The 15548-nt window shown below is 36.5% G+C and overlaps 1 pseudogene; it reads left to right on the top strand.

Moving 5' to 3' along the window:
- The first annotated feature begins 286 nt into the window (after window positions 1–286).
- On the top strand, window positions 287–5206 carry LOC107498792 (annotated as a pseudogene).
- The last annotated feature ends 10342 nt before the right edge of the window (window positions 5207–15548 follow it).

Below are 15548 nucleotides of genomic sequence, written 5' to 3'. Positions count from 1 at the left end.
CTGTAAAAGGAGAACGTTGTTAGGTTTTCACTCAAAGAGTTGTAAATACTAAATCTGTTAAAAATAAAGCATTAAAAATAGTGACCCATACATTATAAATGCTACATCAGACTTTCAAACTCTCATAACAAAAGAAAAATATATATTAGAAATAAATTCTCGGAGGGGAAGTGACTTTTAGTAGAAAATTTGGATTTAATTCTCCCTGAAAACGGTTGCCCATACTCATGTCTCCATGCAAAATCCTCTGTTTAGGAAATGAATACAAGCCCTGGAAAATAACCAAATGGCCTTCATGGATTTGAAAATTAGAATGATCTTCCTGGTCCAGATTGGAATCCTGGGAAATTTCTCACTCTTATATCTTTTACTTCAGTGGAGGTAGGTCAAGATCTACAGATTTGATTTTCAGGCACCTGACTGTAGCCAACTCCTTGGTCATTTCTCTTTCTCTAGAGGAATTTGAGACAATTGCAGCTTTTGGATTGAAACATTTTCTCAGTGATTTTGGATGCAAAGTTTTTTCTACATTCACAGAGTGGACAAGGTGTATCTTTGGTTCCACCTGCCTCTTGAGTGTCTTCCAGGCCATGACAGTCAGCCCCAGAAACTCCAGGTGGGCAAAGCTTAAAAGGAAAAGCCCCATAGTACACTGGCTCCTCCAATATCCTGTACTGGTTTCTCCACATGCTAGAAAAAAACATTGTACCTATATATGTGACTGAAAAATGGAGTAACAAAAACATTGGTACAAGTATAGATTTTAAGTACTGTTCAGCTACACTTCATGACAAAGGTGCAGAGTTACTATATGCAGTATTCATATCTACCCCTGATGTTTGTGTTTGGGACTCATGCTATGGGCCGGCAGCTCCATAGTTTTCATCTTGTACAGATAAAAGTAACGAGTTTATCATATTCATAGGAACAATATCTCACCTACATTTCTCCCTGAGACCAGGGCTATCCAAACCATCTTTGTCCTGGTGAGCACTTTTGTACCTTTTTATACCCCTAGTCCATCATTTACATTTATTTTTCTCTTTTTGGTAAGAGCTTCAAGTGGTTAGTGAATACCTGTGTCTTAATGTGTGTTTCTCAACTGCAGCCCCTTTATTCTCTTGATTTATAACCCCTGTGTATCCAGGTTCTTCTGTGCATGCACTGCAAGAAATATATAATGACTTCATCTTATCAGAAAAATATAAATCTTGTGTTTTTCACCATGTTCAGTTACTGATATACTTATCCCCAACAGAATCTTAAACACAATTATAGGATAGAGCTGTGAAAAAAAGGCAGAGAATGCTCTAGTAATTAATCATAAATAGTAATAGCCACAGTAAATGAAATCTTGTATAATTATTATATAAGTAGCTATTAATTAATTCGCTATTAATTAATAGCTACTTATATAATAATTATATAATAATTATTATATAATGTAATGTAAACATACTGGAAATGTCTTTGACATCGCGTATTTTTTATTGAGATATTATTTTCCCCAATATTTAACTGGGCATGAGATTTTGAGGACAGTTATAAACACGATTAGCTTGTGTTCTGGTCCTTCATGAAGCTGGAGTAGGGGACAGTGCCTCTGAATTATAATGCAAGCTAATATTAGACCTTTCCTCTTAAGAGATATGATAATCACTCAAAATATGAAAATGCTCATGGAGATTGGCATATTAAAATATTTCCAGGTAAACTACAGGAGACAAAGGAAAACATAGATGTGTGTGAGGAGAAAGAAAGATGGCCGTAGTCATGATTCCTCCTGACCCCCAGCTTCCTGGTGGAAGTGACTCAGCACTTCTCCCCTTATGTAACTATGTGCCCAGTAGGCAGATGCAGGCTTCTGTAACTTGGCAGTGGGCAGCTGTGTATATAAAGATGTAGCTGCCCTGAGAGGTGGGCTATGCCCTTGCTGGAATAAAGAGCTATATCGCAGTTGCCTACAGCTCCCTGCATTTTCTTCCAACTGTCTGAGTCTAGCACCCTCTACCTCAGAACCTCAAATCTGCAGCAGCACAATGTATCAGCTGATATTTTAAAGGTGTAGGTGGGAAGCAAACATTAAACAGACATTTCACTTGTGGTATCAGATTGAATGGATTTTGGTGACCCTTAGAAAATAAACTTTCTGCATTCAGTCTTGATGCCAGTTGGGTCTGTTAACAAGAAACAGGTTTAAAGTAGTCTCAATCATCTCCAATTCTAAGAAGCAGTTTTATGGAGGAGGACTTCATCAAGCTTGGAGCAGTAAAGTAGTAGCAATCTGGGGGCAAAAGGCATAAATCTTATTGTTAAATGAGTTTTATTGCATTTGAAGTCACCAAGAGATATGTTAACTCAAATTTATTCAATAATTCAATGTAACTCTCTATAATTAAATTAAAAACAGTTGGAACTTTTAATGTAAATATTTTTGGAATAAATTTAGATTCACAGCAAAGAGGCAAAGATAATACAGAGTTTTCATATAATCATTTCCCTGATAGTCACATCTCAATCATCATGATACATATGACTAAACTAAAAAACTAACATTGGCACATTACTATTAACTAAACCTCGAACTTTATTCACATTTTCCCAGTTTTAACACTATTGTCTCCTTTTCTCTTCCAGGATCCATCCTAGAATACATTATTTTTAGTCATCTTGTCCACCCAATCTCTTCTATTTTGTGTCAGTTTCTCAGTCTTTCCTAGATTTTCCTCACGTTGGCAGGTTTGAAGAGGACTGACTGGTCAGATACTTTTTAGAATACCTCTAAATTTGGGTTTGTCTGAATTTTTTTTATAGGTTTTGGTTTTTGTAAGAATATCTCATTTCATCATGTCATATCAGGGAATTCATGCAATTAACCTTGATCAGTTAGTTGAGATAGTGTTTTCTGGGTATCTACTATAAAGTTACCATGTGTTCATTTCCATCTTCTATTACTTAGACAGGAGTCACCAAGTCCAGTCAAAACATGAAGGAGTGAGAACAGTTGAATTAATTTTCTTTTGTTAACTTATTAAGATATAGACTTAGTTTTCTTTCATTTAGCACTGTTTTAGCATAATTAAAACATAAAAATGCTATGCATTTTACACGTGTACAACATTATCTGGCATTATAGATTTGGCTATGAAATGTTTTATTAATATGAGTAAAAATTACTCAGTGAAATAAGCCATTATAATGTAGTATCTCAGTCCCTCTCTCTGCCTCTGAGAGAAGACTATGCTCTGTCTATGGAGTGTTACCCCTTTTCTAATAAACTTTTTTTTTGATTCTAAAAAAAAAAAATAATGTAGTATCTCATTTTAGTTAATAAAATCAGTTTCTTTTACAGTAGCCATAAATATTATTTAAGATGTTCAATATGTAGGTATTTTGTGCAATTTTATTATATTTACTATCTCTATTATAATTTACATTTTATAACTATATAATGCTCTTCTATAATATATTTATAGATTATTAAACTTCATTTTTTTATCTTATACAAAGAACATTTTTTATGTACTGAATTCTGTGTTGTATGGGAATGTATGTGTGTATATATGTCCACACATTTGTACATATGTTGTGAGTATGCATATTTATGTGGGTGTTTATATTTCTGTGTGCATATTTTAATATAATTCTTCCTGCTGATGATTATTAGAATGTGTTCCAAGCAGTAATAAAGTCTGATTTTTATGATACTTAAGACTGTAATTCATAAAGTAATCTGCAATTCAATCTGCTCTACAGAAATCACAGAGAAATTTGCATGATTAGTATAGTTATTTCACAAAAATTCTGTGCATGTCATAATGAGTTTGATGGAGCTAATTGAATCATTCATCTCTGTGTATATAACATGACTGGTAATTGCTGAAAAGCAATTATTTTTCTCTTATTGGATTTGATATGTTTAATGGAAATGATAATTAGATCTCTCCTGAGAATATCTGTAGTCTGTTTTTCAAGGTGGGACAATTTTCCTTTCTGCAGTTAGGGTAGGAGATATTCAGAAAGATTAGTATTCCACTTGAGGGGTTTTGTCAGGAAAAAAATTAAGGACTTCAGAATTTTTCAAGTGCAAATATATCTCATGATATCTGTCTGGTTAAAAAAAATCTGATGTCATTTTTAGGCTCCTTCTTCTGTTTCTCCCATTTCAATTTATTCAATACAAAAATTAATGCCTTGAATGTCCCTCTTTCATTATTGTTTTGTATTTCGTTATCATTCCCAAAACGCTGTTTATTTTCAGTTAAATTTTCTAAAAAACATAATCGTATATTTTCTGGTGATGATTAATTCTACCATAAAATATTTTATTTCTTATTTAAATCCCATATACCATAGCTTAGAGCAAAATCAATATTATATATAATTTCTGTCGTTGGTCTCACTGGTAAAAATTAGGTATAGAGTTGTCTATGTTGCTATCCAAATATTGGCCCATATTTAGTAAACCCAGTTTGGTTATGTAAATTTATTCAGAGCATTTACATTTTATTAAGGCCCTTGAATGCACAAGTGATATATGTCTATATAATAAAACAAAAATGAAAATGATAAATCAGCACACCTATGATTTAATTAAACTTATGATTATTAATAAATATATGCTTATTAATGATCATATATTTATATGCATGTATAATTATATATTTCTATTTTATTTATAATTATATATTTATATGCATATATTTACATACATATGGATAGTTTAAAAAGCATGGCCAGGTAGCTTCGAGAGTATAGCACAATGGTAACACCATTGCAGATAGGCCTTACAGATTCTAGTCTCAACTCTACCAATATTTAGATATATTATTGACATTCTTTTGGCTAAATTATCCTTGTCTATAAAAGGAGAATTATGATTTCCTAAAGCAAAGAGTTCTGAAGCTTAAATAAGTTAGAATAGGTAAAGCACTGATAACAGTGGTCAATACATTGTGTTATGTAAAGGAATACATCAAACTTTGGAAATATCTTTATATATATATTTGTATGTATGTATACGTGAGTAACAGTGTATGTTTTTATGCCATCTTTTTTATTACTTACCATTATTTTTCTTTTTATTCATAAGACCACTTGGTGGCTGGTCAGCACCTCTGCCCGAATCAATGCATATTTCCCAATTCTCATCCCCTTTATTTTCTTCAGTTGTGACTCCTGTGATTTCAGGCTCTTGTCTCTGTAACCTGAGAGAAAGAAACAATCTACTTATCTCATTAGAAAAAATTAAATTTTTACCATGTCTCTCATTATTATATGCATATCTCAAAGAATCTTCTGCACAAATACAAGGCAGTCTCATTGCAGATAGAATCACAGACTGAGAATTTGTTCTAATATGAGTCAGTTATAATGGCCGTACTAAGTGAACTCTTCTGTAATTATTATATAAGTACCTTTGTAATTCTTTTTTACTTATGACCACAGCAGGGAAAGTCAGAGTCCAATCAGTAATAAAACAGTCTGTCCTGAAATCTTGAGGAGATATTGGAAATGTCTTTGAGTTTATCTTTTAATGTGAGATATTATATTTTTCCAAGATTTACTTGGATGTAGGATTTTGAGATAAGTTCCATACAAACGGTTAGCATGTGTGATGGACCTTTAAGAAACTGGAGTGGGAGACATTGACCTTCAGTTATAATGCAAGTGGTGTGGAGTGAAGCTGGATGGAAAATTAGATTTTAGTTAATATTAGACATTGGAGGCCAAGTTGTCCATGTTGTGTCTTTCATCCTAAGAGCAAAAATAAGCTCATGGTATATGACAATGCTCATGGAGAAATACGAGCATATTACAAATATTTCCACTTAAAAATTGGAGTAATGAACTGCAGGGGACAAAAGAATGCAGGTAGAGAGAGGAGAAAGTGGTGGACTAGGTAAAAACAGGGTTTGTCTTCTCCCAGGTCCTCACTGAAATTACAACCAAATTATAAAATAATCAACCTGAAGTCCAGCTGATCTTAATACCTATATCTGATAACATAAAGGAGCCACATGGAGGCCAATCCAGCATAGGCAATAACCTTCTATGGATCTATTTGTAGTTCTCATCGGGTAGCCCTGAGCAATCAAAAGCAGCAGCTGACCTTGACCTATTGGGGAGCCCCTCCCAAGGGGCCACAAAACCAATGCATCTGGAGGCTGGCACTGGACAGAGCAACTCTTGACTAGTCCTATTAGTGATACACATAAAAGGGGGTTGCAACAAGCACACAAGCCTGCTAGGACAAATCCCATTCAGTGGAGTCAGCCCCCACACAACAACTCTAACCCTGTGGGTGCAGCCAATTCCCACACTTAGCCTGAATGTTAATCCCATCTGCCGATCTACTAATAACAATAAAAGCTTGGTGACAACAGAAGATTACACACAGCCCACACAAAGATCACATCCAGAGCCCCTGGCATAAGGAATCAGGGAGAGTACACCACTGGGTCACACAGGACACCTTCCACATTAGGCCATCTGGCCAAGTCTGGGAAATGAAACAAACCACATAGAAACAAACCACAGAGGGGCTAATAAAATGAGAAAACAAACATGCCACAAATGAAACAACAGAAGAAAACTCCAGAAAATAAGCTAAATGAAATGGGGCAAGCAATCTACCAGAAACAGAGTTAAAAATAATGGTTATAAGGATGTTCAATGAACTTATGAGGAGAATGGATGAGCACAATGAGAACCTCAACAGCATAAAAAAGGACCTAGAAACCACAAAAAAGAACCAGACAGAAATGAAGAATACAATAACTGAAATGAAAAATACACTAAAAGGATTCAACAGTAGATTGGATGAAGCAGAAGATTGAATCAGTGAATTGGAAGACAAGGTAGCAGAATACACCCAATCAGAACAACAACAACAAGAAAGATTTTTTTAAAATGAAGCTACTTTAAGAGACCTCTGGGACAACATGAAGCATAAAAATATGCAGATCATAAGAGTACCTGAAGAAGAAGAGACAGAGCAAGGATTGAGACTCTATTTGAAGAAATAGTGACAGAAAACTTCCCTAACCTGGCAAAGGAATTAAACATACAAGTGCAGCAAGCACAAAGAGTCCCAAACAAGAGGAATTCAAACAGACCTACACCAAGACACATCATCATTAAAATGCCAAAGGTCAAAGACAAGAAAAAGGAAGCGAGTTACTTACAAGGGTACCCCCATAAGAATATCTGCTGACTTTTCAATGGAAACTTTGCAGGCTAAAAGGGAATGGCAAGAAATATTCGAAGTTGTGAAAAACAAGAATCTACAATCACGAATATTAACCCAGCAAGGCTTTTGATTAAAACGCTTAAGGAATTCATCGCCAACAAGCCAACATTACACAAAATGTTAAAGGGTCATCTGTTAAAGGAGGAGAAGGGGTAAAACAGAAAATAGAAATAACAAATATAAATAATAAAATGGCAGTAACAATGTACCTATCGGTAATCACTTTAAATGTAGATGGATTAAATGCTCCAATTAAAAGACATAGGGTAGCCGAATGGATAAGAAAATAAGGCATATGCTGTCTACAAGAGACACACTTCAGATCAAATGACACTCACAGGCTGAAATTAAAGGGATAGAAAAAGATATTTCATGCACACGGAAATGAAAAAAAAAGCCGAGGTAGCAATGCTTATATCAGATAAAATCAACTTTAAAACAAAGGCTATAATAAGAGACAAAAAAGGGCATTACATAATGACAAAGGGATTGATAAATCAAGAGGACATAACCCTAGTAAACATATACACACCCAACATAGGAGGACCTACATACATAAAGTAATTATTGACTGACATAAAAGGAGAGATCAATAGTAATAAACTCATAGTAGGAGACTTTAACACCTCATTGACATCAATGGACAGATCTTCCAGGCAAAGAATCAACAAGGAAACAATGGGTCTAAAAGACACACTAGACCAGATGGATTTAATAGATAATTTCAGAGCATTTTACCCCAAAGCAGCAAAGTATACATTCTTCTCAAGTGCGCATGGAACATTTTCAAGGATAGACCTCATGGTAGGACACAAATCAATCCCAAATAAATATAAGAAGATTGAAATCATATCAACCATCTTCTCCAATAACAATGGTATGAAACTAAAAACTACAAGAAAAAAACTGGAAAATATACAAACACATGGAGGCTAAATAACATGCTACTGAACAATGAATGGGTTATCAATGAGATCAAGGGAGAAAAAAAAGATACCTAGAGACAAATGAAAATAAAAACACAAAGACTCAAAATTTATGGAACATAGTTAAAGAAGTCCTAAGAGGGAAATTCATAGCAATACAGGCCTACCCCAAGAAACAAGAAAAAGCTCAAATAAGCAATCTAACTTTACAATTTAAAGAACTAGAAAAAGAACAGAAAAAAAAGCCCAAAGTGAATAGAAGGAAGGAAATAATAAAAATCAGAGCAGAAATAAATGAAATAGAGTCTAGAAAAACAATTCAAAAGATTAATGAAACCAAGAGCTGGTTGTTTGAAAGGATAGACAAAACTGACAGACCCTTAGCCAGACTCATCAAGGACAAAAGAGAGAGGTCTCAAATAAATAAAGTCAGAAATGAAAGAAGAGAAATAACCACATACTCCACAGAAATGCAAAGGATCATAAGAAAATACTATGAGCAATTATATGTCAACAAATTGAATAATCTGGAAGAAATGGAAGCATTCCTAGAAACATACAATCTCCCAAGACTGTCAGGAAGAAACAGAGACCTGAACAGATACTTTTCCAAAGAGGAAATGCAGATGACTAATAGACATATGAAGAGATTCTCAAAGTCACTAACCATCAGAGAAATGCAAATTAAAACCACAATGAGATATCACCTCACATTTGTCAGAATGACTATCATCAATAACTCAAAAAACAACAAATGTTGGTGAGGATGTGAAGAAAAGGAAACTCTCGTACTTTGTAGGTATAATTGCAAATTAGTACAGCTGCTATGGAAAAACAGTTTGGAGGTTTCTCAAAAAATTAAAAATGGATATACCTTTTGGCCCAGCAATTGCACTTCTGGGTATTTATCCAAAGAAAACCAAAACACTAATTCTTAAAGATCTAGGCACCCCAATATTCATGGCAGCACAATTTACCATAGCCAATATATGGAAGCAACCTAAATGCCCATTAACAGACAATTGGATAAAGAAATTATGGTGTGTGTGTGTGTGTGTGTGTGTGTGTGTGTGTATGGAATATTACTCAGCCATTAAAAAAAAATCTTACCATTTGCAATGACATGGATGGACTTAGAGGTTCTTATGATGAATGAAATAAGTCAGACAAAGATAAATACCATGTGATTTCATTTATATGCAGAATCTAAGGAACCGAAAAAACAAACTAATAAAAACAGACCCACAAATATAGTGAACAATTTGGTGATGGACAGAGGGGAGGAGACCTGGGGAGCAGGGAAAATGGGATGAGGTGTTAAAGAAGTACAAATTAGTAGTTGATAAATGGTCACGGGGATGGGCAGCACAGTAGAAGGAATGCAGTTAGCATTAATATGATGGCTAGGTGGAGGGCCAGAGAACAATTGGGATCGTTTTTTGAACTATATAGATGTGTAACCCGTATATTTGAAACTAATTTAAATACATTTTTAAAAAAAGAATGCAGGCAGTTACATCAGCTTATGTTTTAAAATAGCACAAGTGGGAATTAAATGCTAGGTAGACATTTTGTGTCTGGGATCAAATCAAATGGATTGAGGATCTTTAGAAGTTAGATTGTTCTGTGTTAAGCTTTAATGTTAACTGGCTCTTAGTTAAGATAGTGTTTGCCACATGGCTTTGTTGATATACAGGTTTCAGGGTAGTTTCCTGTAATTCTAATCTTAGCAAGTGGTTTTATAGAAGATATTTTCAGAGAACTTGAGGAAATAAAGGCATAGCAATTTGTGGGCAAAATATATGAAACTCTTTTGTTTAATGAAGAGTTGTATCGCTTTCAAAATCACCAAGGAACCATAGTGGATACATCCAGAACAACAAGAACAAGAACAAATAACTCTCTGTAATTACATTATAACAGCTTCAATTTGAAATGTAAATTTTTATTTTGAAATAAATTTATACTAGCAGAGAAGTGGCAAAGATAATACAGAAACTTCCTATATACCTTCTCACCCACTTGTCCCAGATATTTGTTTGTTTGTTTGTTTTAGCAGATCACTAAAGTTAGGGTTGCCTGATATTTCTCTAATTATGTGAATGTGTTCATAGATTTTTAGAAGAATATCCCATTTCATGTCATATCATATCAGAGATTTGGGAAATTATTATTATCACTGTTGCTGTTAGCTTGATCACTTGGTTAAAATAGTGTTTACCAGGTCTCTCCACTTTAAAGTTATGGTTTTCATTTCCATATTTGTTTAGAAGTCACTAAATCTTTTCCAAACAGAAAGGGGTGGGAAGTTGAGTTAATCTATCTCCTGGAATGAGACATATACACATATCTCTAGCATTTTTCTGTCAAGATTTGTCTTTTTTCCCTTGTTTATTTATTTATTCAATTATTCATTCCTATCGGTGTGAACTCATGTATATTTATCTCATGCAAAGTAATTCAATATGATACTAATTAATTTGTTACTCAAATTAGTCCATCTTTGGCCACTGGGAGCTCTTTAAAGTTTTCTTTAGTGTGATTTTGATATGCCTGAGTTTTTTTGGAAAATTTTCTTACTTTTTACCAGTACAAGAAGCTCCATAACTCATACTGTATTTTTCCTCTCCCAGACTTAGAATCATGTATTTCCCCAAGGTGTCTTTTATTAGATACTTAAAGATATGAGAAATACAAGTATCTAAAGGAGGGGAGAAAATGACTGACGGTACCAAAATTCATGGAAAACAGCAGCCCACTCACACAACCTAATCAACAATGAAAAAAAATCAGATCTCTTATACCAGTTATAATCTGCTCCATTACTTAATGTTGATCATAGCTTACTTTATGTGCAATCAAATATACATTTGTGGCAGCACAACCAAAGGATTCCTTCCATTCCCACCAGAAATGATTAAATCTTCCTCTACTGTGGCCCTTTTGTCCATTGTTGCGGAGACCATTAGGAAGAAGAGTCAGAGTCTGGAAATGCATTAACTAACGTGCATAAGGGAGAGAGGATGAATGGCAATGCTAGCTTCCCCCACCCCTGTCTCCAAGGCTTTTTATTCTCCCTCTCACAAAGCTGGCTTTGTTATTATTATTAGTTACAATCAGATTAGTAATTACAGATTACAGTCAGCTCCCAAATTCAGCCTCAAGGCCACCACCATGTTATCAGCTACTCCTTCTTCTTACCCTTGTGCCTAGGGCAAGAAGTCCCAGAATAGGTAAGGCATGTGCGCCCTCCCTGTAGGTAACCTTGTTGCTCCAAGCAATAGGCATCCTGCCATGACTGCAGGCATCTCTCACAACAGTCCATTTTCAGGCAAAGTTGTGATGAAAACACTTTCACGCTCACACTAGTTTTTCCTGATGATCCTCCCTGAGAGATACCCACAAGGAGTGCTGTTGTTCTAAGGCTCCGACATTTAGGCCTAGTGTGTTCAGTGAGTAAATCTGGCAGGGGCAAGGAGCCTGAGAGATCAACAAGACCATAAAGCCAACATCCCTCATGGAGTGGGACCCCCAGAGCTGTCTAGGTCTCAGCCAGTGACCCGGTACAGCTGTGTGGGGTGCTCGTGCTGATCAGTTCAGAATCTGTAAGTAAAAAACAAACACTGGCATCAAAAACAGTGCTTCCAAGGACGCCAAGCACTGCCTTAATGCAACATCAGGCGAGGAAAGGATCCCTAGCTGGAAGGTCAGGACTCAGAAGATAGCCATACCTATGTGTAAACTGTATTACTGGCTTATTCAATCAGAGTGTCCAGCTCAGGGGCAGGAAATACCACATTTGGGTCAATGGTTGCTGTCCATTGCTAGCAGGTCCATGTTCTACCTGGTGCCATGAAGTCACCCTGAGTCTCTCCTACTTTAGTCATTATGGTGCTGTCTCCCCAGCAACAGGGAATTCCTGGGATCTGGGGTATGCCCTGTGTAGGCTGGGATCAGGCTGACATCAGAATCTGAATCTGCTTCCATCTCAGACGAAGAGGGGTGAGGCATCCAGGGTCCTCCCCTCACCCATAGAAGGAATCTCTTTCATGATACATAGGTGGGAGTCCCTTCAGTTTCCTGGTGCTGTGGTGAAGAACATCGAGGCAGTGTAGATGTGGTCAGTAGTCACTCAGCTGAAACCTGCTACTGGGAGAACAACCTTGAGCCACCAATAAGAAACAAAAATGGTTGGAACGGTAACTGCAAAAGAGAGGTAATCAGATGTAGGGAAAGTACCAAAAACTGTGTATGTGCACCAGTTAGAAGAGCTATCCTCCAGTTGATCTGTCCTCATTACATACTAAATAACACACCTACCAGAGCCATGACAGATCTCAAGCAGTCCATATAAGTCCAAAAGGGGTGGGAACCAAATTCTCAGAAACCTCCACACTTGTTCAAAAAATCTTATGACTGTTTCTCCCCTCAATTAAAGGTAACCCAGCCCCTACCCCTAAGAGCCCGTAAAAATGCTATGCCAGTTGACTTCGGGGAGTCACATCCATTCTCTTTCAGAGTGCACTCCCTTGGTGCACCAAGCTCTCACTGTAATAAATGTTTCTCAGTGCAAAATCCTTTTGCCCACTCTCCTGATTTCTGTTCTGAGAGAGGCAAGGAAACCTTTCTCTCCAGACTTACTGATAACATAGAGATGCAAACTGATAGGTAAATCTATTGGTTCTATTTCATATGTTCCTCTGAAAAACAGAGATAAAGCAGTTATGGTCCCTACCATTCAGAGACTTTCATTCAGTCTTGAGCAAACAAATAAATGGTTGTGTTTAGGGTTGTGGGGTCAGTGCAAGGAAGGGGTGCTTTACAAGGGACTTTGGCTTCATTTGGGCCAGTTTCCTTTTTCTATTTTGTGAGTTTTGATTTCACCCTTGAAGGGCCATCTATGGACAAAGGAGATTTTGGGTAAATAATTGATATTATTTCTTAATATTATTAGTAGTATTCTTATTCTTATTGTATTCCTTTGACCTTGTTAAGAATAAAATAGTTTCTAATATAATTGTCCCAGAAAGCTGTTTTTGTTAAATGCTTGTTATTTTATGTTATAAAATAGATAATTAGCTTAAATAGAATATAATCATATAAATTATAGGAGTTAAGTTTCTGCTAGAAAAATTTGAGACTGAACTGGGAATATCCCAGAGGCAGAGATATCTGAAGCCTGAAACCCTTTTCTTCCCCAGCCCCACCCAGATCCTTCTTTCTGGGGCTGTGTTCACCCCAGGATCTCACTAAACAGATTACAGGAGATCAGAGTTTAGGTTGGCTGCTTCACTCTCAGCCCCAGGCAATAAACACTATAATCTTCACTTTTATAAGTACAACTCTTGAATGCATATGCCATTTTGCATGTGGATTGTTTTGAGCTAAAGGCAAGTAGGACCCATCAGTCTCTGGGAGAGTTTTGTTTATCTCTCCCATAACTGCCTAAGAGAATTCAGATAGAAGGTCTGTCCCAGTGATAATAGGTAAGAGACATGAGAACTATATAAGTTGACTAAATGTTAAACCAGATCCTACAACTATGCTGCTGCCTAACCACGAGAAGCTTCCAGAACAAAGGAAGATTCCTACTGGGATTAATAACAATTTACCCACACCATGAAAGGAAAATAGTCTAAGTCATATTCTACACAAATAAACCCAACCATTCATTCCCTATCACCAAACCATGGGGAACCTATAGAACAAAGATTGCTAGCATGCTCTTAATGCTGCATACCCATATCTTTCATACTGGATGCCCATACCATCAAAGAAAAACAGGTAAACAAAGTCTTTAAACTGAAACTCATAGAAACTAAAAATGGCATGTAAACTGAGTTCTACACTCGAGTTTGTCTCCCTCATTCTCTGCCTCTGAGAGGAGACCACTTTCTATGGAGAGTTATTCCTTCTCTAGTATACTTTTTGTCTCTAACTCTTGCGTTCACTTGAATTCTTTCCTATGTGCTCTCTTGGTACAGGACTTGAATCCCACCCGGGGGGAGATACATCCTGTCTTGCATCACCAGGAAGAGAGTTAATACTATTGTTGTGGTGCAATCAAATCCAAGACCCACGGAGCCAATTGAGATGAATTGTGAGCCTTTATTAGCCAGCCGGCGACTGACTCTCTACCACGCAGAGTTAGAAGAGATCAGCCGCGAGCTCCCAGAAGAGGCAGTTTATATAGCCACCAGCACATCCCTGAGCAGATCACCACACCCTGGTTAACAGTTGTCCGTTAGCATATCCTTGATCAGATTACCCTGGTTAACAGCATCTCCTGGATCAGATTACCACACCCTGGTTAACAGAATCAGAAGTAAATATTTAATACTGGTTTACTGGAAAATTGTCCACCCATAACACTGTGTGTGTGTGTGTGTGTGTGTGTGTGTGTGTGTGTGTGTGTGTGTGTATCAGAAAGACATCTGCATGGCCTGGCACACATTTGTTTACCAAACATTTGCTCTACCATCTTTGTGTGAATTGTCTTCCTCCCCTTTGAAGCGCTAGATCCGTACCTCCTTCTCCTTAGCCCAGGATGGCATTTAAGCCTCAGTTGCCTGTCTTTGAGTCTTATATTTTTAGGGTTCTCATATGAACAAAATTAAATTACTTTTCTACTGTAAATCTGTTTTATGTCAATTTAATTATTAGACCAGCCAAAAAACCTAGAAGGTTAGACAGGAAAAGTTTTTATCCCCTACAGAGGCATTCTTGTCACCAGAAAAACTATAATGAAACCACTTTATGTTTTACAGTGAGAAACCACTTAATATTTTCTAGAATGGTTAAAATTACCAAAAACAAACAAACAAAAATCACAACAAAACAAAATCTGGTAAGACCAAATTTCAGTGAGAGTGTAACAGAATAAACGCTCTCAGACGCTAGCGCTCCTTCTCTCTTCCTCCCTCTCTTTCTCCCTCTCTCTCTCTCTCACTGGAGCTAATAGTTCCTGCTATAGATATGCTAATTAACTGCAAGAATTCTGCTCGAGGCTTAAGTATTTTGCAAAAACAGAGCTTTGTCAGAAGGTGCATCTCCTAAAAAAGGTGGGTAACTGTATACAAGACAAAGGCTGTTTCTCAAAGATTTACAGGTGCCTCAAGACCAGACTCACATCTGTGGGAGTCAACAGACTAACCCAGAACTAAGAGATTTAGAGATTTCCGGCTCTTCCTTGGATCCCTGTTGGGGACTAGCTGCCTAAATTCCTCACCCTCTTCCCTTTTCTTGACATAAAAAAGGCTTGAATTTGGGGCTCTCTTAAGATGGCTTTGCAGAAGAGTTAAAGCTCCCTATTTTCTTGAGCCGGTGCCTTCTTCATCAACAAAACTTTCCTTATTTCAGACTCTGACAGT

The sequence above is a fragment of the Rousettus aegyptiacus genome, unplaced genomic scaffold (genome assembly GCF_014176215.1).
Source record: "Rousettus aegyptiacus isolate mRouAeg1 unplaced genomic scaffold, mRouAeg1.p scaffold_m13_p_14, whole genome shotgun sequence".
Lineage (NCBI taxonomy): Eukaryota > Metazoa > Chordata > Mammalia > Chiroptera > Pteropodidae > Rousettus > Rousettus aegyptiacus.
This window is presented reverse-complemented; position numbering and strand designations above follow the sequence as displayed.